The sequence below is a fragment of the Toxorhynchites rutilus genome, chromosome 3, assembly GCF_029784135.1.
Source record: "Toxorhynchites rutilus septentrionalis strain SRP chromosome 3, ASM2978413v1, whole genome shotgun sequence".
In the NCBI taxonomy this organism is placed as follows: Eukaryota; Metazoa; Arthropoda; class Insecta; order Diptera; family Culicidae; genus Toxorhynchites; species Toxorhynchites rutilus.
This window is the reverse complement of record NC_073746.1, coordinates 119,064,019-119,090,128: the sequence shown is the minus strand read 5'-3', so window position 1 is coordinate 119,090,128 and position 26,110 is coordinate 119,064,019. Positions and strand designations below refer to the sequence as shown.

At 37.4% G+C, this 26,110-nt stretch overlaps 1 protein-coding gene across 1 annotated transcript in view; it reads left to right on the top strand.

The window, feature by feature from the left end:
* The window catches only part of LOC129774900 (protein sax-3-like), a 379,654-nt gene that overhangs the window by 100,047 nt on the left and 253,497 nt on the right, over positions 1 to 26,110 (top strand). The window lies entirely within an intron of this gene.

Genomic DNA, 26,110 nt, shown 5'->3' with positions numbered 1-26,110 from the left:
GTTTGAGACCCATACAAATGAAACACAAATATCTGCATTATTCGAGAATTGTTCAAGCAAATGGAACCAAATTAGGCATATTGAGGTTTTACGATGCAATAAATGCTTCTATTGTAGTTAGACTCTCCACCTCCTTCTCTAAGGGGTGAAGGGGGGGGGTCTGCCTTACAAATGAAACTCAAATTTTTGCATTACTCGAGAATTAATCAAGCAAATGAAATCAAATTTGGCATATGGAGGGTGCAATAATTTGATTGTCAGAAAATGTGAATTCTTCGATCGTGGTTTTAAGGTTTTTTTTCCGCTGATTAAACAAGCTTTTCGTGTATTGTGCAGTAAAGTTCTGTTCGCCTACAGAAGAGAAACATTTTGATGCAACGGAACTGTAAATTTGATTATAATAAAGGAAATTAATCGCATTTTAATTTTTGCATGTTGTGTGGGCTGAATTTCTCCTACAGGTTTGAGGCTTTTCTTTGGTCTAATTGATTCCAGATGTCGCAGAATTACGAAAAAGGATGGACAGACAACGTTGGAAGAGGAAGGAGCTTGAAAGAGTAACGCAGGTCATCAAGAACGGATTTTCTGTGACAAAGCATCGAAAGTGTTTGAAAATACTCGAACAACAGTGAAAAGATCCATGCAGAATTCGAGATGGTCTCAATCCAATTTTTCTGGTTTGGAATCTGGCCCAGATACCTGGTATCGATCCCAGAACACTGTTACTGATTGTAACATTATCCCAAAATAGTTCATGTAAACATAAGGATGATTTTTTCGATGAAACACACACTGGACCAAATCACTTCTATTTTATGATTTTAGATTGAAGCTTTATATAATGATTGAACCAGTCTTCCGAAAAACACTTACACATGTCCACGCGATGTGAAAATTCCATGTTTTTGTTTGAATTCGAACATGATTCTCGCTAGTGTTGAGTGTCTATCCCCAACACGAACAATGATACACAAACATAGACATGTGAAAACAAACACGATGTTTATAATTCAAGAACATAATGTACAAACATATCACCCGATGTCGCAGTATTCATTGCTTTCGTTTCGTTTCTTTTCATACACGGAAAGAAATTATTCATCCCAAAACATTTCTTCGTAGAATACTTTTTCACAGAAACGAACTTGAAATTTAGTTCGCATTTCAAAAATTGCACGAACTAATCACACGAACCGTTAATCAGCAACGCCCCCCTAGTCTGCACCCCATATCTAGCGTGGTGCGTCTTTTTCGACTCGAGGAATCCAGGATAGAATGATCACTAGCCGGCGCAATCATCAGCTCGTGTAGAGTTGTCATGAGCGGTACAACCTTTGGCTCTTGTTGAATCATCAGTGGACTGCACAACCTTCGGCCCGTATATCTGTAAAGAGTGTGTGTATGTAACTAAGTAAAAGTTTAAAGATCGTTCATGCACATTTTGCAAGTCTGATTAAATAATCCTTGGTTTCGTTAAAAGAAAACATTCTCTGAATAGAAAGAAGCTTTCTATTTTTTTTGCGTGCATGTTGGCAATTAAAGTCTGGGGAGCCGACTGCATAGTGGGCGACGTCGTACAAATGCTGACCAAAAAAATAAATACCAAAAAAATAGTTTTAGATGCAACCTTCAGCGGCACACAGCAGAACCAGCAGAGAAATTTCAGCGGCAGAAACACACTATTAATTTCTCGATGTTATCACAAACTGAATGAAAAAATGATGTTATCACAAACTGAAGGAAAAAACTAAAAGCTACACTTACACTGCACTACATATGCTATGTGTGCATGCGATTGCATCATCCTTTCTTCTCCTCTTCTCCGCTCGTTTTATAGCTCGGGTCGCGATCGTCGCGAACAAGCAGTATTGGCTATTTGTATTCAAAGATCCAGCCAAAATTGTTGCTCCCGTGGTCGAGTGGTTAGCGTCACGCCTAACATGTCACTGCTGAATAATTCAATTTTAGTACTTGTTCAAATAGCTAATAATAGCGAATGTTACATGAATTCAATATATAAATTGATGCGTGCACTAAATAATGATATCAAATGTGAAAAACTCTCATATCAATCGATATTTATTTTGTTCAGAACAAAAAAAGAGGTTTATTTTATTTGCCCAATATTTTTGATGAAGCACCCATTGTCATGAAAGGAAAGCATTTTTTCCATGTCAACATACCAACACACCACGCGTTGAGTGGTGGTGGTGTGGTGTCCGATTCGCTTCTTCTACTCTACGCACTGCCGGTGCTTGGGGTGAAAATGCAAGAGAAACTGTACACCATGTTCGAACATCATGTGAAACATTGGGGTTAAACATCGTATGTCCAAACATACCACACATACAAATATGTCACATTTTCTAACATAGGTACGAAAAAATCATGTTTGTACACGAACACAAAACTGTGAACAGCAGCGTGGACATGTTTATTCCGGACGCAGTGTTTTTTGAGAAACATGGAAGACTGGATTGAACGTTACTGATTGAGAGAAAACAAGTATAGCTCAGTGTTCAATGTGCCATTTGTTGTTTAGACCGCATTGGTTTGGAAATATTAGGTGATATGCTTAGAGGGTCCAAATTCCCCCCTTTTAACCTAATAATTAAACATATTTTTAGTTTTTCTCCATGAATATGTATTACACGTTTGCATTTAATGATAAAAAAAAAATGTCATATTCAGATCATCGTTACGTAACATGTCGAAAAGTGAATTATTATCATCAACACAATCCAATAATGTTATAATCACCAACACTATTCTTTGAATTGAAGATGGTCTTCAAAAACTGCCTTTGTACAATCTACTTCCTGCCTGGCGGCCAAAACTATCACTCTTCGCTAGTACGGTTGACCCAAAGCTTGTGCACGATATGGTGATGAAAGTAATTGAGAATCAATTTTTCAGCCCGAGGGAGCAAATTCGTGTGTAATTTTCGTGAGCGTGAGCAACAACAGATGGCCATTCCCGTTTCCGACCAGTGCGTGGGTGTCTTCTATCTGGCTTCGTCCAAAATGAGGGTGCTTGGTCCTGGAGCGCGTCCGAATCATGATGTGCTGCAGAAGGGTGCGATGACAGTGGTGATGTGTTTTGGATTTGTGCTCTGAGGCTATCGTGTACAAACATACGCGATTATGAGAGCTGATGATGACTGAAATGAAATACTCAATCATGATCCTGAGACTATTGCTGATGCTGCCGCTGCTGCTGTCTCTGCTGTTGCTGCAATTCACTAGAGCATAATCAAGCAGCTGGGGCAGATTTTTCCCGTCCCCCGCATAACGTTGCGGATGAGTGTAGTCCGGTTATGATGAGAATTTCGGACACGTAGAACCCATTTACGCTTCAAGAGAAACGATTTGGCTAACGCTGTCCGATAGGTGCCGGCACTATGGGGGAGGGAAGAAGATCATGCAAGGAGACAATTAAATTCGCTTTATCTGGTTATGAATCGCCTTATCTTCCAGATGATCCGGATGTGGCTGCTGGTCCTTTCGTGGTGGGGAGGATTCTGTCGTGCGTGTTTCGCTGCTCGGGATAGAATGAGGAAGTGGACTGCTGTTTATGACATTCCAATTACGGACGGCAGGAGACGAAATCTTAATTAAGACACATGGACTAACAGTGATCGGAGAAAATGAGATTGGTGATAAATCGCTGTCAGGAAAGTGGGCCATTGTTCGGAATTGGATTTCCAGAGCTGTGCGAGCCAACATATGATAATTATGTTTTCGTGATACAGACGACTAATCAAAGGCTCCGATATTATTCTGAGTTCCGAATATTTTGCGAAAATCGATAATATTTCTTTTCTCCCAATTAACTAGTTTATTCAATGAATGGATTCACCGGGACGATGGCCAAACCATAATCTAGTTGTCATTCCAATCTTGAACAGCTTGTGAATGATGGAATGAGACTGCTTTTTCCGCAATAGCACATCGGCATAGAGAAAGATAGACATTCAGCCGGCATTCCGTAAGCGTCGACCCTTTTAGCCTGTTAACAAACGTCGTGATCTGGCTAACAATCAGTTGAATGAGGCAGACGCTTCCCGTTCCGAGAACGCCCAAGGAATCGGGCGGAAAACATTGAACCTAGCGGTGGTTGACGTATGATGTGAGCACTGGTTTGCCTTATGGTGGTCGGAGTCTGCGTGTTCAATTTTTCGCATGACTTTTCTTCTGATTTGTACGGGGGAAAAACTCTCCCACACACACATCCAAGTTGAAAACTAGCTCCAACACACAATGGTGGAGAATTCTTATCACGTAGACAAGATTTTCGAGTGCTAACAAAATCAGACTTGGAGGTATGGTTCGATGAACAATAGCGACCGGCAGCGAGAACACAAGAAGTTGATTTCACAACTTTTGCGGAACTGTTATGCGGAGCGAAAGTACTTCAGTGTACAGCTTGGATTGTCTACACGTTTCGGTGGATGCATGGAAAACGGAGGGTAAGTGTGTGCACTTGAAGGGAATACTCCAACAGATGGCCACGTGCTGTGGACATTTGGAGAGTTTGTTTGAAATCGTTGAGATTTGATGGTGAAGCATATATTCACTCTTGGTGTACATATCAATCTACTTACGATTCGCCGACTGATATATTGACTTTCGATGTTAGACTTGTTCGTGATTGTTTTTGGTTTGGTGGAAGTGCCCGGTACAGGAGGAAAGAAACATTCGGATGTGTTCTTGTTTCTAGATCGACGTGATTCTATTTGATGAATTATTTCGCCCAAACATCTTCGTGAAATAGCAATCAGTCAATGCTTTTTGAAGGAAAATTTCCGGTTGACTTTATAAACTCATACCTTTTCAATGATCTGCTTCGGGTTGTTTCGATAATGCGTCTGGCTAAATCGTTCAGATTATATGTTTTACGACATTCATAGTATGCGCTCTGAAGTTTTTTTTTGACGTAGGACTACGTCTTTCATTTCTATACTGGGGTGTAATTTCAAAGTTTCGAAAAGGAAAGCGTTACGCCGGAGAGCGAGATTTTGAGCGTTAATAGCTCCTAAACAACTGAACGAAATGGTATGATGAATACTTCATTCGAAAGATGAATTTGCTTTCAAAACAAGCTATTGAAATCACACCAATAGATACATATATAAGCGAGTGCCGCTCGGAAATTCACTCAGTATGATTGCGCAACGATTGAGATACGATCGCTGGAATGAATAGATGTTTCCCTAACACAGACTTCAAAACCATGGAGCCTGTGGAAATCGGCATAGCAAATTAGATACAGGTAGCGGGAACTTATGTACTCGTTTGCGTTTTGACGTAGGACTACGTCTAACCGGAAGATATAGGGGGTGAAATGAAAATCTAGCCACTGAACAAGTAGGAAAAAATGAAAGATTTGGAACGCTTATAACTCGAGTATTTCTCAATAGATCGCAAAGGTTTTTGCCTCAATTGATAGGAAATATATCTACGCATCTATCATAACGAATTTTTACACTCCGAAATTCGTTTTGCTATCACAGTCTACAAAAGCGGGTACAAATGCAACGCTTTGACTCGATTACTCAAGACTGGATTGGAAGATATCGCTTCATGTCGCCAGCTCACTGAACTTCTAGGCACACCGTTTGATATGATTAGGCAAAATGTTGATAGCCATTTGCTGCGAAAACTACTACCATAATGCATGAATTGACTTAAATTGGGATTTGTTTGCAACTGAATTCGTAAATAGTTTCATTCATTCACTAGTGTAATCAATAATTTAATCAATACACACACAAGATAGGTCTGCGCAGCGGCGATATCGTACTCAATGAGGAACATTCGAGGTGGGATTATTGCTAATTGTAGAAATACAACTGATTACTAAGCCAACGGCAGTCCTACGTCAACGTTGCGGTTATATCATAGATATAACCCATCCATAGTTTTTATCCCTTTTGTTTATTTTAGGTTCATTAACATTTTAGCTGTAGCAGAGACGAATTTTAACTCTTTGTGGTCGCGTGTCTGCTCTCAGCCACCATACCTTTTTTACCGTTCTGGTCGTTTGTCTGCTCTCAGCCACCACAGCAAGAAACCATGCTAATCTTATATTTTACTTAACCAAGTATCAATTTATGCTTTTCCTAAACGAAGATTGATGTCTAGTGAACCTGTTTACGAATCAATACGGTGCTCCTATGAGCAATAGATAACGGTACTCAGTATCAAATAAAGTAGTCACCCACACAAGACAACGTACAGTGCGTTGATTGAATGCATAGGAATGTGGGACGAAAATCATAACAGCAGTATTTAGCCATTGTAACACTTTGGTGTGATGGAAAAGATTGTTCATAAGTATCAGAACCACTGTCTGCATAAATGTCTCAAATAATCGCAAATCTTTGGGGAAAAAATCTTTGTTCATCTAAAGTGAAAAGTTTTGATCATTTCAATTACACAGGAGTCATTATTTGATTTGGTTCTATGGTGGTTAGACACTCCACCCCCTCTTTAAGGTGGGGGGGGGGGGAAGCTGCCATACAAATGAAACACAAATTTCTGTATTACTCGAGAATTAATCAAGCAAATGGAACGAATTTTGGCATGTGGAAGTTTCAAGGTGCAATAAATGTGTTTAAGGTTGTTAGAAACTCCACCCCATCTCTAAGCGTTAGGTCGTTAACTTCAATTTAATATACCGATTATCTAAATCGGTTCAGTAGGTCAAAGGTTATGAATTTTTGAAAAGTGTCTTTTTTGGAAAAAGGGGTAAAATGATTTTTTAGACCATCGGTTAACTTTGAAAAATCAACGAAAAAGAACACATTTCTCATTTTTGGGTATGTTATGGAAACATCCTCAGCTTTCAAAAAAAAAAAAAAAGAAATAACACCCTGGCTCCCGTGACCATGAAAACTATAAAAAAAACCGATACGATCAATAATTACAAAAACAAAATTCAATTGTTTGGTAATTTTAGTATTTTTTCATCAGGACCAGTTAGCTGGCTTTAATTTGATATATCGATCATCTGATTCGGTTTAGTAGTCCAAAAGATATGAATTTTTGAAAAAAAATGTTTTTGGAAAAAATGAGAAAGATCTTCGGGACCACCCTAAAATGGAAATGAAAACCCTAATGAAAAAATAAAAAATACGAGTCTAATATTTTGCGATATGAAACAAAACTAAAAATTTTCACGAAAATCTGAGAAACACTATATCGGTTGGGCATGCAATGGCTGTTATAACAATTTAACATAACAATAAACATTAATATAAATGTGTGAAACAAATATAATTTTTAATGGTAACAAATTATTTGAGCAACAAAACCGTAAGTTTCTATATCAATCCCTCCTCTTAAAACTAAGAAAATCAAAACGTCTGCCAGAGCAATGCTGACTGAAAATAATGTGTCGTTCAAGGGGTTAAGGATCCTTCTGCGAATCGTTACTGAGTTGCAACAAAATCATTCCTTTTCCTTTTTATAGCCTTTTTTTATAGCTAGAGTGACTGGTGATGAAATTATACTTGTAAAAAAATGTAAATCTTTTGGCATAGATGTAGTTCAGTCGCATTGGAATATTGAACGAAAACTAAAAACATGTTAACATTGAAAAGTCATTACTCAAAATGAAAAAGAAAACATCTCTGATTTTTGAATATGTTATGCAAAAAGCTTAAAAAACAAAATTAAAAAAATAGCGCCCTTGGTCCCGAAACCATGTAAACTATGAAAAACAGATACAATAAATAATCACGAAAACAAGATCCATTTTTTCGAAAGTGTAATATTTCTTCAAAGAAGTCTAGCTTATTGGCTTCAATTTTGTATATCGATAATCTGACTCAGTTTAGTAGTTCAAAAGTTATGATTTTTTTGAGTATAGTAAAACCTTTTTTTGTGCCGTTTTTTTTGTGTGAATTTTTTTGTGCGATTTTTTTCTTTCGTGTGGTATATGAAAAGAAGCATATTTGACGAAGTATTCGTCCATTTAGTGTTTTTCGATGATTTATATGCATTTCAGTGCGAAAAAAACATATTTGCGTCTCAATTGTCCACTTCTGAAATCATTCCCCTCCTTCCATCAAATGCTCTAAGTTTTTCTAAGTTTTTGCATGACATGATTTCTAACAGCAACACAAGAGTGCCAATGGATGTTTGGGAAAAAAGTGATCCTCGAATTTTCAAAGCGAACTTGATTAAAAATGTTGATTCCCACGAAAAACTATGCTATACAAAATATCAGCTCAATCGGACTTCATTTACTAGTGTCGCACAGCGGTCAAAATTTGAGTTTTTTGAAAACCGAAAAATCACCCAAGGGAGTAGTAAAGGAAATCGGGGTTTTCGCAAAAAAATTTTGATGCCAAATGTTCTTGCATGAAACGTCGAGATCTACTGTCAGCTTGAAAAAAAAATTTTTGTCAAAAATCTGGGACTTTGTCGTTTTTTTTTTCGAAATACGAGGCGAAACGAATGGTTTAGGGTGCCAATGAAAATCGTCATATCGATTTTTCATACGGGACTCCCTGCGAAATGTTAATTTGCACGATAAAATACCCTCTGCAAAGTATTAGCTTATTCGGACTTCATTTACTATTGTCGCAGATGAGGAAATTTATATTTTCAGAAAACCGAAAAATCACCCAAGGAAATCGGAGTTTTCAAAAAAAAAAGTTTGATGCCAAATGTCTTAGAATTGTATGAAACGTCGAGATTTACTATTATCTCGAAAAAAAAAATTTCGTCAAAAATCGACTTTTCAGACAAAAACGACCGAAAAGTGCCGAAAAGTAAATTTTTGACAAAAAAAATCCGAGATAACAGTTAATCTCGACTTTTTATGCAATTATAAGACATTTGGCATCGAAATTTTTTTTTTTAATCTCGATATCCTATACTTCCTCCTTGGGTGATTTTTCGGTTTTCAAAAAACTTGAATTTTTACATCTGCGACAATAGTAAATGAAGTCCGAATGAGCTAATATTTTGCAGAGAGTATTCTATCGTGCAAATTAACATTTCGCAGGGATTCCCGTATGAAAAATCGATATGACGATTTTCATCGGCACCCTAAACCATACATTTTGCCTCGTATTCCGAAAAAAAACGACAAAGTCTCAGAGCGTCGATTTTTTAACAAAAAAGACGGGTGGGTAATGTCGGGGACATAACCGGAGTGACGTAGGACTATACAAAGGGGACAGCTTTTGTTAAAGATATATTTTAAATATGTTGTTTTATTTTCTTCTCCTACGTGAACCTGAAAATCTACCTGAAAAATGGATCAGTTTACTGTTTACTCTTTATGAATAAGTTGATGGTTCTGAAAAGAACCTTTGGTGTTGTGTTTTTGTTATCACTCGATATTCCCATCTTGTTCGGTTAAACCTTCCTGTTTAGCTATTGCGTTTGCCACTCGCCACAGCTTTCACAGTTGGAAAATTTCTTCCCATCCAGCTTGTGACATGTTGTTCAGTGAATTACATTTAATGCGACATGCCGGAGAAACACTTTGCCACTCACTGAAACTAATTGTTGCCTTGATGAGCGCCGAACCGAAGCTGCTCTGTTCTTGATGCGGGTTTTCTGATTGTCGTGAGCAGCTTTGCAAGCCAACTCGAGCACTCCGACGGCCGAAACTCTATAATCGCTGTTAGGTATACTGGTGCTCCGGCACCAATCCGTTCGGCCTAGTTACCCTTGCGGAGCAATCAGTGAATGCGACCAACAGGGAACTGGAGACCTGCACGGTTCGAGTGAGACTTTGCCTTTCCCTTAACTTGTCCTCCTTTGTTACGTCCACGATGCCGATGCCGTACAACCACACGGGTTTACGGTTTGAAAGAAAATAAGATATTTTTTTGGGGTCCGCGTGTTTTATACTCTAGCGGTACACACTCACAGGATAGAGACAAATCGGCAGACTCAGCCAGAGGGGCGAGTCCAACGAGACGAACGAATGAGCGTTAAAAGGGAGCGATGGCAAAAAAATACATTCATTACGATTTGTTCGCTCGTTGGATTCACATGCAGGCTAAAAAGGGTCCTTTTCAGGATCACAAAATTATCTTCAATCTAAAGAGTTTATTGTTTTGTTATCACTCAATATCCCCATCTTGTTCGGCTAAACCTTTCTGTTTAGCGATTGCATTTGCCACTCGCCACAGCTTTCACAGTTGGAACATTTCTTCCCATCCAGCTTGTGACATATTTTACAGTAAATTACATTCAATGGCACGTCGCATTACCACCACTCAGTATCGGATTGGAGGTAATTTTAACCTGTAATTGAACATTTGTGATGACAGTGGTACAGTGTCGACTTTCAATGTGGGGTCATAATTTGGACCCCGAACTCTATGTTTACAAAAATGTCCATCTAAATATGTCGCATTACAGGTCCGTCCAATTAGCTAAATGTCGAGATAAGTGTAAATTAATGTACTTTCAATCTAGAAGCAATTTAAGAATTGGTGAAAATCAATAAGCTCAGAACAACTGCCAAATTCACATACTCATCATATCCTGGCAAACAAATTATGAAAAAATCAATTTGTGTTTTATTATTATTTTGGATATTGTTTTAGAAAGCATTGAACTGTATTTCCTAAACTCTTTTTTGGAAGGTTTAATGGCCCTGAAAAGCGCATTGTTTTATGGAATGATTCCAATTTAGAAAACTTAGTATTCGTGGTTTTGAAAAAAACCATTTCGAACGCCCTCGATGCCGCCTTGTTCTGGATTTGCCACCAAAGCAGTTTGTATAAAGAACAAACTTTTTTCTTCTGCTACCTGATGCCGATTGCGTTTGCCACTCGCCACTCGCTGCAACTGCCTGTTGTCTTGATGTCCACCGAACCGAATGTGTTCTGTTCCGAATGCGGGTTTTCTTATAGTCGCGAGCAGCTTTGCCAGCTAACTCGATCACTTCGGCGGCCGAAACTATATAACGCCGGCTAGGTGGACTGGCGCACTGGTACTAACGCGCTCGGCCTAGCTACCCTTGCGGGGAACTCCAGACCGACACGGTTCGAGCGGGTTTTGCCTTTCCCTTCACTTTTCCTCCTTTGCCATGTGCAGACATGGCTGCTTGGGTTGGTTTGTTGATGTGTTGTGATGCGAACCGATGTGGTGTTCGGTTTGAATGAGAATGATCGTTACGGCAGCGGAGCGGGGATTTTTAAGCTGACTGGCTGGCCCTTAGAATTACGCATGTGTGAGACTGCGACCAATGTTTCGTTCATTTTTTTCTTTTTCCTTTCCAATCGTGCTTCATTCTATTTCGCTGCTGCTCTGGTTGCCCGTTTTGGTCGGTACGATTTGAGGAGCACAAAATGGACCAATCAAAAATGGGCACATAGTGCATTTTGGCAATGCTTGATATTTCACAATTATTCAATTATTTATCTCAAGAAAAATGAAATGTTATTCGTTATGATAGATGCGTAGATATATTTCCTATCAATTGATGCAAAAACGTTCGCGATCTATTGAGAAATGCTCGAGTTATAAGCGTTCCAAATCTTGCATTTTTTCCTACTTGTTCAGTGCCTAGATTTCCATTTCACCCCCTATATCTTCCGGTTAGACGTAGTCCTACGTCAATATATTAAATTATAGGCTAAATCAATGCCTGTAAATGATGTTGAAATGTAGCTTATACCTCAAAGAATGTCAAGACTTTCATTATTCAATTACTTATAACATTAAAGTGTAGTAAATATACATTTAAAAATGAAGTGTTTGGAATTTGAGACTGTTCGGAATATGAAGAAACGAGAAAAAGAACATGCTGCTTGTTACGTTGTAAAACATGCGCGAGTAGAATCGGCCTCTTTTATTTGTTACATTGTTCACTTGTTTTACTATGTCCGCTATTTGTGCCTCGGAACAAAACATAGATGGGAATATTTCCTCTTAACACATTAAGGACCGCACGTCATGGGGCAAACTTGTACGCTTCATTTGTTCGAATTCTACGAATGAGACCGTTTTCTTCGGTGTGGATGAGACGAAGGTGAACCATCGGTAGACCTTGTGAGATTCTATGCAGACCAAGGATTTAACCATCAAGTGTAGAAAACGCGAGTTATTTCGTGTACCATCCGTAACAGACGGAACGCGAGACACGAGAAATCTCGTGAGCGGTCCGCAAAGTGTTAATTGGTGCATTAAGAACCAAAATCCATCCATTGATTGGAGAGATTTTTTCGACGCGAAACATATATAGAAAGGTTAGACGTAGTTCCACGTCAACAATTAAAATTTAAATTTAAATTTAATTTTATCGGTCAGGGTCCCCCCTTAAGTAAGGTTCACTTTACATGAACCAACTACAAGTTGATAAATGGGATTAAACGATTCTATCTCAAGAATGCAATTTGAATTTATTTTGAAAAATTGGATGTAATTATTTTTAATATCGGTGAATGGAAGGCTTTCGTTTGATAAAAGTTTAAAGCATCATCATAGTTATTATTTTCGTGTTATCAGAAAGGTTAACTTCGAAAATGTTTCGCGCTTTAAAGCCTCATAATTATGATCTGCCAACAAGTACATACACCTGTTAACAGGATGATTCTCACCCTCCAAATGTGTTGAATGCTGAACAAACCGTTTTTAGTAGAAATCCATTCCAGTTGAACCTATATAGCCCTGTTAGGGTCCCAGCTGTAACCGGACTCACGGCAGCGTTATTTACATTGCCGGACCGCCAAGGCGATGGCAGATAATGAAATATTTGCAGTTCGGTTTGCTAGCACAAACAGTTCGCTCGCGCTAACTACACATTCGATCACAGAAGGACGAAGTACATGACCGCGTAGGACCACCTGGCAGGGCACTAAGCGTCTCTGTCGCTATGGGAAAGCGGATACACAGAACTATAGAGGAGAAAAAAAAATCAGAAACGCGTTGTCACAAAGAATTGAACTGGTCCTCTGGCGGAAGAATGGATCCGATGGCACAAAGCGCAGCGTTCCTACGCCGTGGCACCGGTATCCATAATTGTGTGCTTCGTAGAAAAGATTGCCGCGCTGGAGGGTGAGGTATTTGGTGGTCAAAGGGAGAACTACCACTGCAATCCCTGCAGGGAGTGCAAAGAAAAACCTACACGTGTGTGATATACGACTACAGCATACTGGGGAGCAAAAACCAACGCCAAGCGCTAGGTTTCACCTCTCCTAACTTGGATAGAAACTAACATCCGATGAGCAATTTGAACGATATTCCAATCGGAAAACTATTTCTTAAAAATGGAATGTCCTTTGTGGAAGCAAACAGAATCTCATTCATAATTCACGCTCGCGTATGGACAAACCGTCCCCGGCACAGGAAGCGGCACAAAAACACTACTTAGCCCAATGTTGCGAGCATGGATCGACACCGTTCGAGGCACGTCTAGGTCCGGAATCAAACCAAACATTAAGAGGACAAAGCGTTATAGAGTGGATAGGAAACGCCCGGGAGTGTGGGACTCAGAGCGCAAGGGCATCATGTATCCAACAGATACGACAAAGACTTCGGCAGTTGGGGTTTTGGTTTGTGTGTTATTTTTGTGTTTGAAGGTTTTTGTCAAACAGCAGCACAGACGCCAGTAGAATATCAGTTTTCCAGAAGGGAGGTAACGATTCCCTCTCGAGGAATGTCCTGAGCCTGGAATAGAAACTGTAGAGCCCCGGCTCTTCTCGGGTGAACGCGTGCAAACGAATGCTAGATACAGAAATCATAGAACGGAAGAAAAACAATGGAAAGGCCGTCCAGGGGTGTTTATTTTCGGTGTGTTCCCGAATGCTCACTTCCATCTCCGCGTCTTTGTGTGGCAAACGACTTTGCTACAACACGTCCATTTGCTTGCCGGAGGTATATTGCTTTCAGATCATGCACACAGTTTTTGGCAATTTATGTGCCTCGCATACACAATGACAGCACTTCAAAGAAGCAGCAGCGTGAGACTGGATGCTGCCGTTCCGGGGGAAGCGATATGGCTGTGATGCTTAGTGCTGTCATCGCTGGGAGATCTATTGCTCCCCCACCGCTACGAGAAGCCTTGTTTTCGGGCCTGATGAGTTATTCCCGCTGGAGCTGGAAGTAATTGTGACACCGTGAGTGACAGGCTAGATATCCAGAATGAATGGAATTCCACTGGACTTGCTTACCAGTAGTGACGGTCCGTCAGTTGAATGTACTCACTCTTGAAATCCTCTGATGATATTTGAGGACATGAGGTAAATGAGAAGGTATTGTATTGTTTCCATGCTTACCGCTCTAAATTAGTACTCCATTTACACCTAATGATATTACATTGTAAGTGGAGAATATCATTTGGATGAGAAAACTGTTGTTGGGTTGTTGGATTTTAAATACCGTTTTGTCTCATATTCCGAACAGTCTCAAATTCCGAATGTTATAAATAATTGAATGATGAAAGTCCTGACATTCATTGAGGTATAAGCTACATTTTAACATCATTTACAGCCATTGATATAGCCTATAATTTGAAATATTAAACATTTGAAAAAAAAGTGACAGTCAAAACCAAAGATAAAATGCTTGCGTAAGCAAATTGCGTAAAAAACAAGCATCTTAAACGTTAGCTTTTTAGTTTTTGTAATTCTTTTAATTTTGTTGCTTGCTTATTTCATGTTAAGTGCTAGAAAAGGTGAGAATCTACAATAAATGGATGAAAAAAATGATATTTTATGCAAAAATATTCATTAAAATTAGTATTGAAATAGTGTTCGGAATTTGAATCAACTTTCTTTGCATGATTCAAATTCCGAACACTTAATTTTAAATGTAAAATTACTGAACTTTAATGTTATAAATAGTTAAATAATGAGAGCCTTGACATTTTTTGGGTTATAGGCTACATTTTCACATCATTTACATGTATCGATACAGTCTATAATTTATAATATTGAGCATTTGCAAAGAAAGTAATAGTCGAAACCAATGATAAAATGTTTGCATTAGCAAATTCCGTAAAAGACAAGCATCGTTAATTGTTCAGTTTGTGTAGTTTTTTCAACTATTTTGTTTGCTGTTTTTATGTTAAGTGCTAAAAAAGGATCTGCAATAAATGGGTGAAAAAAATGATATTTTATGCAAAAATATTTATTAAAATTAGTATTGAAGTAGAGTTCGGAATTTGAATCGAGTTTCGACGTATGGTTCAAATTCCGAACACATTATTTTCAAATGAGAATATACTGAACTTAAATGTTATAAATATTTACATAATGAAAACCCAAACATTCTTTGGTATAAAGGTTTCATTTTAAAGTTAATTTACAGGTATCGATACTGCCTATAATTTACAATACTAAACATTTACAAAAAAAGTAACTATCGAAAACCAGTGATAAAATGTTAGCAAATTTCGTAGAAAACAAGCATCGTCTTTTTTTTTTAAATTTTTGTAGTTAAAACTTTTTTAATTGCTGTTTATATGTTCGTTCGGTAAGAATCTCATTACGAATCTACTATAAATTGTTAAAAAAAAGTGTTTTATGCAGAAATCTTTATTAATATTAGCGTTAAAATAGTGTTCGTAATTTAAATCAAGTTTTGACGCATGAATCGAATTTCGAAAGAAAATGTTTGAACACGCAAATACAGCGATAGTTCACAAATTGGGGTACAAGGACAAACCAATTTTGGAGCAACAATATAAAAAGACCATTTTTCAACAAATGCTTGCCAGCTCTTTCCTTGCAAAACGCAGGTCGCAGATGCAAACCAACGGGAGTGGTTTTCAACTAAAACCACAATAATAATACCGGGGTCCTGAAGTAACAGGTCGAAATCGATTATATACGGATTCGATTATACAGCCATTCCATGTCAACTCGATATAGCGGTTCTCCGACTTCCGTGAAAATTAGTAGTTTTGTTCTTTATCGCAAATTATCAGACCCGTATTTTTTTATTTGTTTTTGTTAGGGTGACATTTCCATTTTCCAAAAGTGACTTTTTTTTTTCAAAAAACCATAACTTTTAAACTACTAGACCGATTCAGATGATCGACATATCAAATTATTAGCTGGTCTTTTTTGAGATCTGAAAACTTGAAAGATTTGAATTTTATTGAAATTTGAATTCAAATTTTTCAAAGTTAATCGATTGTCTAAAAATCCTTTTTTCCTCTTTGTTGTAAAAATGACGTTTTTCAAAAATTCATAACTTTTGAACTACCTAACAGATTTGGATAATCGACATATTAAATTGAAGTCAAATATTGAATTTGCAAAAAAAAAATGGAATCCCATTCGCATAGATCTCGTCTAGTCACATAGGAATATCGAACGAAGACCAAATCATGTTAATTTTGAAAAATAATAACTCAAAAACGATAAAAAAACACACCTCTGTTTTTTGGATATGTTATGTAAAAAATCCTCAGCTTCAAGAATAAATATAAAAATATATAGCGCCCTTGGTCCCGAAACCATGTAAACTAGAAAAAAATGAACACGATAATTACGAAAACCAAATCCAATTTTCTTGCGAGTAAAATATTTATCCACAAAAGACTAGCTTATTCGCTTTAATTTGATATATCGATCATCTGAATCGGTTCAGTAATTCAAAAGTTATGAATTTTTAAACAAATGCATTTTTGCTGTTCGGAATTTGAGACAAAAGTGTTCGGAATATGAATCAGTGACGTAAATGGTGTTCGGAATTTGAGACAAATGTAATTAATGTAACTATTAGTTTTTCACCATGAAAACATACCTGTAAATCAATTTTTGAAGTCAAATGAAAAAAAGGCTCTATTGTATCCAAAAATCAAATTAATTTCGCGAAAATGTACCATTTTGAGTAATGAGACATTGTTTAATTTGATGGCCATTAAACAGTGTTTAAGTGTTCGGAATTTGAGACAAAACGGTATAAACGGTATAATAGAGGATTTACAAGTTATAAAATAAAGTTGGGGTGATCAATACAATGTTCTAGTTAACAGTCCTTTAGAGTGAAAAAGCAAACTAAGGCGAGGATTGAGTAAAAAGTTTGCGTCTCATCGACCGTTCGACAGTCGACTGTCGAATATCGACAGTGGTACCAATGGACAATTTTTTTTTTTTTTTTTTTATCCAAAATATATATTTTTATTAAGGCTCATATGGCGTCAACCTGACGGGGCCGGGAGTTCAATATTTCGACAATGTTTGCCTTATAACTATGTTAGTAATATGTAACCGATTACTCGCGGTTGGCTCGAGGTTAGTATTACAAGTGTTCTCGTAATTGTGATGTTGCTGTCTTCAATGATCTGTACCTGTGCCCGACACGGGATACTTCCTATTGGGATGCAGCTGACCATTAATCAGCAACGCCCTCCTAGTCTGTACCCCATATCTAGCGTGGTGCGTCTTCTCGAGGAATCCAGGATAGAATGGTCACTAGCCGGCGCAATCATCAGCTCGTGTAGAGTTGTCATGAGCGGTACAACCTTTGGCTTTTGTTGAATCATCAGTGGACTGCACAACCTTTGGCACGTGTATCTGTAAAGAGTGTGTGTATGTATTGCCGCGACTAAGTAAAAGATACAAACTATTTGGAGCGAACATGAACTTTTCGACCCATTTTTCTGGTTTTAGAGCTACACTTTTTTCGGCAAAGTTGCTCATTATAGTTACACCCTCATTTCTATGTCAATGACAATAGGGGTGGACCAAAAATCAGAGAAATAGAAAAGTCAACTTTTTATTTGCAGTGTGAGCGGTGTTAGGTCTTCGACATAGTTGTAGATCACGTAATTTTAAGCGATATTTAAAAAAAAAATTTCTATAACTTATTAATTGACCGACTTGGAGAAATTTTGACAAAAATACTTAGGATGGGTCGCAAAAAACTAGAGTCTTTTCATTCTAGTTTTTTTTAAATCAAATTTCTCGACAAAGGTGTCTTCAGATGACTGTTAGAACTTTGGAAAACACAACTTTTCATTCTGAAACATTGCCGATATCTTTTACCTTTGGAGAGTAATCAACGTTTCAATGTTAAAAATTTGCCTTTTTCGAACGTGGATATCTCCGGCAGGAGCAAGCATAAAAAATATCTTTTAGCAGCATTTTAAAGGACAAACATTGTTGTTTATTGCGTGAAAACATTGGAGACATACTTTTTTTTTAAACTTTCATAAACTTCATTTAACACCCCTATACTCGCGCATTGGTCTGTCAGATCGAGAAATCAATAATTCGTTCATTTCTCAGAAAACATCAACACTACGATTTTGCGATTCTCTCTAGCTTCGTTATTCGTCGTTCGTCATCGTTTAACGTATCGCATGTGTTGGTACAAAGGGGACGTGTGCCACTTTTTTCACACTTTCGGTCTGACACACCGACGCGAGTATAGGAGTAACTTTTTTGGACATGTGCCTTTTTTCATATTCTAAAGGGTGTGTCACATCAAATTGCATCACGGAAAAAACGCTGTAGAAATTTTATTTTTAGGAATTATATCTTCAGCTTTCGCTTATAATCAGATAAGAGTGTATAGATCACGTTGGCCATGCTTCACTGTCAATTTTTCGTAAATTTGGAAAAATGTCGTCGAACGAAAAAGAGCGTCGTGAATTAATCCTGCGCACTCATTTCGAGAATCCGGAGTTGTCACATCGGGACATCGGTAAGATGCTGGGAATCGTCCAATCCACGGTCAGCAGAGTACTAAAACGATACTTCGAGAACCTAACCATCGACCGGAAGGTGAAGAACGGCAAAATGGATGCTCCGTCAGTGAAAAAGATCACAAGCGCGTAGTTAAGCAGTTTAGACGTGATCCGAGAAGTTCGGTCCGGGATGTCGCCAATAAGCTGAATTTGTCAAGTTCATTCGTCCAGCGGACCAAGCAGCGGGAGGGCCTGCGTACATACAAGGTTCAGAAGGCTCCTAACCGCGACGAAAGGCAAAACATGGTGGGGAAGACGCGAGCCCGGAAGCTGTACACCGAAATGCTGACGAAGCCGCATTGCCTGGTAATGGACGATGAAACCTACGTCAAAGCGGACTTTCGTCAGCTGCCGGGCCTGTTGTTCTTCGCCGCAGAGGACAAATGCAGCGTTCCGGAGGAGATTCGCAATCAGAAACTATCCAAGTTTGCCAAAAAGTACATGGTGTGGCAAGTGATCTGCTCTTGCGGAAAGCGGAGCGCCCCCTTCGTGATGACCGGCACGGTAAACGGGCAGGTTTATCTTAAGGAGTACCTACAGAAGCGCTTACTACCACTATTGAAGCAGCACGAGGGCCCGACCATCTTCTGGCCGGATCTCGCTTCGTGCCACTATTCAAAGGACGTGTTGGAGTGGTACGAAGCCAACGGGGTCACCTTCGTGCCAAAGGAAATGAACCCGCCCAACGCGCCGGAGCTTCGCCCAATAGAGAAATATTGGGCGATTATGAAGCAGGCCCTCCGGAAGAACCCAAAAGTTGTCAAATCGGAGGCGGATTTCAAGAGAAAATGGATTTCTGTTCAAAAAAAACTACAACCTGACGTTGTACAGAACCTTATGGACGGGGTAAAGAGGAAGGTGCGAGCATACGGGCTTGGGGTCGAAGTATGAATAAAAAGAAAATGCCAAAAGTTGTTTAATAGTTTTTATTTTACTGTCTAAAATTTTCAAAAGGATCGGTCTACTGGGCGAATTTCTACAGCGTTTTTTCCGTGATGCAATTTGATGTGACACACCCTTTAGAATATTGTTGAATGAAAATTATAAATTGAGGGCCTTAGAATGCAAGGGGTGTAAGTGACTTGATCGATTTCTCTTCATCAACTTTTTCTTTAGTTAATAACTCAACTGCAAAAAAGTTCCAATTTAAGTTCGCTATAGAATCCGATAGATGAGGTTCTGACCTATCTTCCACATTGTCAAATACAACTGGGAATGTATTGGCAGCTAAGTTATGACCAGAAGAGAGAGTCGATGTAGAGAAATCGTTCAAATCACTTACACCCCTTTCATTCTAAGTCCCTCAATTAATGTTAGTGGCGTGGAATATTTCTTGAATATAATGTATAAGATCATTACCGGACAATTCTTATTTGATTTCAGTCCCTTTTGTAATTGGATTGAACGGATCCATATATTAACTATTCGTAGTTAGATTCATACGTTCAAAAGCAGAATATAAATGTTTGACTTTCGTACAGTTTTTCGCTAAATATAATGGTCATACATATACACACTTGTGAAAGAATTTCACTTGTGGAAGAATTGTAAACAGTAAACTATAAACAAATCGGTGGCTTATGGTATTTTTTAACAGTTACAGTTTCGAGGATATTTTTGACGTAGGACTACGTCTTACATTAAGGATGCCAAATCAGAAAACAGTTCACGTTTTTATGAAACAAAGTTAACGCTAATAACTGTTTTTGCCGCGAACGGATTTTGGCGATTTACATACCAAACGAATCGGAAATTCTCTAAGATTTATTTGATATGCTACACATTACAATCCCATAGTCTGTATATGGTTTAAATTGATGAAAATTGGAAGCATTCCCATTTCCCCATACATTTGTTCTGTCCATGTGTGTGCCTTCCCGAACAGAGCTGTCAATAACGAGCAACTTATGCAGTCGCTAGAATAAAGACAGTCGGAGACGAATGAATCGTTGGATTTAAAGTCTCCGTAAATAGAGGAAAAGAAGAAGAAAAAGAATAGAAATAATGAAAGGGGATAGCGAAAATAGAATATTTGCGAAGTAAGTAAGCTGTCGCTTGCATATAAGTATTGCATATCCTCTGAGGAAAATTCTTAGAATCTTTCTGTGTCCGAAACAACAAAGGTCGCTTATTCTGCTCGTTTTGTGTTTTTTTTTGTTTCCCCTCGAGCTATGAACGCCAGCGAATATTTCACTTGAAGTTTATCTCTGCAACTGTGTGTATCTGTTAGTAGCGTGTTTGATGCTTGATGAATGGCGATGCATGGAAGATGCCTCTCGTTAAATACTCAGTGCAATGCGTGCATTGATATAATGAAACAAATTGCGACATGTGACCAATAAGTTTATTGTTCTCGCAAAGGCAAAAAAGAATCGTTGCTTCTCGAAATGATTCTACAAAACCCCGTATGCCATTAAACCTTTTCAGGGTCCCCGGAACTTTTTACTAAAGAGTTATTTATGAACTTTCGATGTATTCGCAAATAATATTCGAAATGTAAAAAAAAATTTCAAAAAAAAATGTAGTCATACGTCCTAAGCGTTTAATACATTTTTATGTTATTTTATAGCTCTTTATACTTCCATGAATTATATTCAGTTGCTTACTTTTAATTAATAACAGAGAAAAATTCGAATTTCGTTAATTGTGTTGGAGTATCAAAAATTACTCTGTTTTGAGGAGGTTGAATTAGATTAAAACATAATAATAACGAAGAAAACATTTTTTTGAATTTGTTCATCCAATCATACCCTCTTCTTCAAATAAACGCCAATAAAGCCTGAAAAATACACAATGGCAACATTACAGAGAAGTTTAATTTTCGGTCTGTGACACCGTGCGCGAGTATACGTGTTATGATTTTGCACGCGAGTACAGTAGGGTTAAAGATGCTCATTTTTTCAACATTCTAAAGCCTGACATAAGTGAAAATGGTACAACTGGAAATTCAAACGGTTGTATCTCAGCAGTTAAAGGCTTGTTATTCTTCCTTTCGATGTTTACATTCTGTTTTGCACCAGGTGATCCAACCCGTGCATGAACTCAACATTGCTTATCAAAAGTTTGTATTTGACACAAGAAGATCAAATCAAGCTAGTGTAAAACTTGTGATTTCATTTATGTCAGTCTGGGGGAGATTGATAGATCAATGCTTTGCTTTGATTTGATTGCCATATAGAAAAAATGCTCTGCCAAATAGCATTTAATAACAATACTTGTTTCCAAATGCCGAACAGCAACGATTGGCTGCATTTAAGGTTAATTTTTTTCACTTCACCAATCTCACCAATTCTTTCGAGTGATTGTTTCATGCCACCGTCCAACGTTCAAATAGGCGAATTATTAAAATTAAAACGATGATTACTCTCCAATGGTAAAATATATCGGCGATGTTTCCTTTTTTCAAAGTTCTAGCAGTTCTAAAGACACCTTTGTCGAGAAATTTGATTTGAAAATTAGTTCATTTGGCAAAGTCGGTCAATTTATGAGTCACAATTTTTTTTTTGGAATTGATTGCAATAACTTGATCTATAACTATGTCAAAGACCTTAAACCGCTAACTCTATAAATACAAAAGATGGTTTTTATATTTCTGTGATGTTTGGACCACCCTAATTTTCATTGAAACATAAATGAGCAATTTTGCCGAAGGAAGTATAGCTCTAAACCCAGAAAAATAAGTCGAAAAGTTCATATCCGCCCAAATTGTCCATCGGTATCACTGTGCGTTGATTCGTAAGGTCAACAAGATTAGACGTTTGGAATTCGCGAACAAGTATATCCACAAGCCGAATTCGAAAATTAAACGTTTGGAATTCGGGAATAAATATATCCACAAATCGATTTCGAAAAAAATGTGCTCCAAAGTGAGAGGAGAGACGCTGCCTCATCGCTCTGGATGTTCACAGAAGACAATAAAACACATGTCAACATGGTTTGGGGTGTATGAAATTTGAGTTAAATTTGCGGTTCGAGAAGTACGTACACTTGTAAGATACAAATAACTTCAGAGGGAATGCTTAATACAATGATCATTTCACAATTCTTCCATTCACATATTATGGATTAATGAACGTAATAACTAAGGTATCATGAAGAACTTAAAAGGAAAACGGACGGTCAGACTTATTCATTAGTTTCAACTGCAATGTAGAACGTAGTAATATATCACAATGCACGAATAGATATAACATGGGATTTGTTCAAATTCTTTACTTACAAAGTAATTATGTTGAATACAATTGAAGTCGGAAATTGTTCCATTAGTTCATACTAGTTTGACCAATAATTTTATTAATACAAACTAATGATTACTAACCCAACGGTAGTCCTACCTCAACTTTGCGATTACATCAAATATTTATATATCCTTCCCATCGTTTTTGGAAAAAATAATGAAAACATATGGTAATTTTCTACAGTGTTCAAACAGAAAAAAGGTGTTGCCATTGATTACATTGAGAATAAAATTTATAAATATTGGTAAACATAGTAAGTAAAAAATACACATTACTTCATGATATATCGATCCAAAATACAAAAAAAAACAGTGAAACGTTGTGAGTGTAAACACATGGGTCTTTTAAGCAAATTTGCACACTTGAAATATTCAAAAAAAAAATAGTTAACTTTTTGAAAAAGGCCAAAAAATGTTTTTTTGATTTTTTATAAAAATTTATTACTCAAAACCTGTAATATCTAAAATTTTTTAGAAGCAGAATAAAACGTAGGAAATTGTTTAAATTTTCATTGAAAAAATACCAATTTTTTTGTTAAATTTCGTTCCAGAAAATTATGTTAAATATCAAATTCATTTTTTCGTAAAAACGTTTTTTTTTTATTCTCAATAAAATTATATGAACAGCCCTTACAGTTTCCAATAAGCATGTGGACGCATGTGTGTTTTGGCATGTGGAGGTTTTAGGAGCCACAAAACGTTTCTATGGAAGTTCGACACTCCTCCTCCTCTCTAAGGAGGAGCTGCCATACAAATGAAACACAAATTTCTGTATAACTTAAGAACTAATTGAGAACTAATGAAGAAACAAATTTGGCACGTGGAGGTGTTGGAGGGAACGAAATATGGATATTGTAGTTCAATACTCCTTCCCCTTTCAAAGGGGGGCTGTCATGCAAATGAAACACAAATTTCTGGATAACTCGAGGATTAATGAAGTAAATGGAGCAAAATTTGGCAGGTTCCAAGAGGCTTCAGGAGGCTTTCATAATGTGCTAGCGTGGCCGAGTGGTTGACGTCCCACACTATCATGCCGGAGGTTCGAATTCGATTCCCGTTCTGACAGGGAGATTTTTCGTTAAAGAAAATTCTTCCAGCTTGCACTGTGGTCACGCGTATTCTAGAGCTTGTCACTCCAGAGTACATTCAAAGCGTGTGATTCGGCATAGAAATCTCAACCAACTACTTCTAATAAAAATGACGCAAATAATACTACGTTGAGAAGGCAAAAGATCCACTGGAACGTTAGTGCCATCCAAGAAGAAGAAGGCTTCAGAAGGCACGAAACGTTTCTATGGTGGAAAGGAAAAGGAAAAGGAAAAGGAAAAGGAAAAGGAAAAGGAAAAGGAAAAGGAAAAGGAAAAGGAAAAGGAAAAGGAAAAGGAAAAGGAAAAGGAAAAAGGAAAAGGAAAAGGAAAAGGAAAAGGAAAAGGAAAAGGAAAAGGAAAAGGAAAAGGAAAAGGAAAAGGAAAAGGAAAAGGAAAAGGAAAAGGAAAAGGAAAAGGAAAAGGAAAAGGAAAAGGAAAAGGAAAAGGAAAAGGAAAAGGAAAAGGAAAAGGAAAAGGAAAAGGAAAAGGAAAAGGAAAAAGAATCTTGAATCACTATTTACAGTGTGTCATGTTTACGACTGGTAGTGGAAATGAACTTTTAAACAAGTTATTCTAATATTTGCTGATTTTGTTATTCAAAGAAGTCCCCTCCAGTTTCAACAAACATTTCACATCAATTAAATAGCGATTCAAATGTATGGGGAATTTTGAGAAATGACTTCAGCGCTTCGATTGAAGCTATTTGTTCTTTCAATTTAAATTTTAATTAAAAAAATTTAAAAAAAAGTTCTTTTAATTTTGCTTTAATTTCGGAAAAATAGGAAGGCACAGGATTCCAAATTCGATGGTTATGGACGATGATTTTGACGCAGACGTTCGAAAATTCACGCCTGATCAGCTACCTGTGACTTGGCACAATGTCGTGTAGAAAAGATCAACTTCCTAAATTGTGATATTTGGGTAGATTCGGCGAATTTTGACCATCAAAGCATCAAATATCTATAATAATATCCTCCAGTAACCGTTTGGCCAAATGGAGCAAACCTCTTAGTAGGCATCTCTGGTTACTCGGATACAGTTTGAGTTCTGGAAATTGCTGTGTTTTATCTAAACATGAATACGGACACTACAATGAGAATACATGTAAACTTCGATATAACGTACATTTCAATTTCAAAATTTTACGTTGTAACGAATCGTACGTTATATCGAAGCATAATAAAGTACTCACAAACGTAGTCTATAATACATTATTGTGTTGCTATTTTAGTCAAGTCAATGAATAACTTCAATCAGAAGACGAAGCCAGCCTTTCTCATGATGTTTCCCTTCGTACTGTTGATTAAAGCCTGATTCATTTAGAATCTGGAATCACAAAACCAGCTGTATATCGATATTGATTGAAGGTACAAAACTTTTTTTAGCATCACAATACAGATAATTCATTGTTCTATCAGAAAAAAAATATTGAAAAAAATTTTCCTTTACACTTTGAAAAGGTGTACGTTATAACGAGGGTGACGTTATATCGAAGTTTCCCTGTATTATGATTTTAACGAATCAAAGGAAACTTAGTGCGCCCTGATTCTCTTTTAGACAGGCTCCATAACTATGAATCTCTCCTTCTTCATGCGGGTATGTTGAAAAATGTGGTAAAATAAAAAAAAATGCTATAGAATATTTATCAACACAGATAGAAATGTGTATACGAAATAAAAATAAATTGATAGATCATGAAGATATTTTAACCAATTACGATAGTCTGGAGAAATTTTTAATATTTCAATAATATTAAAAAAAGAGTCATAACATTTCATTTATAAATAGATAACAAAAGAATAGGACTGCTCCGAACAAAAGCATAACTTACCAGTTATCTCCGACATAACATGGATCCATGCTCAAGTTAGTCCCCTCACGTAACAAACAATGCGAAGAAAATGCCTCTTCCAGAAGAGGTAAACTAGCCCATAAAAAGACACAGCGATAAACACACGAAGGATACAACTTTCACCACCGAACATAACACAACCAAACAAAAACCGGGGCAAGCGGAAAGTTATGATTTGCTTCCGATATGAAAATCATCCCCCCGAGAAGCGAGGGATAGAGTGAAAGCTGTTGGATTTGTTCTTTTGGTTTGTTGCAC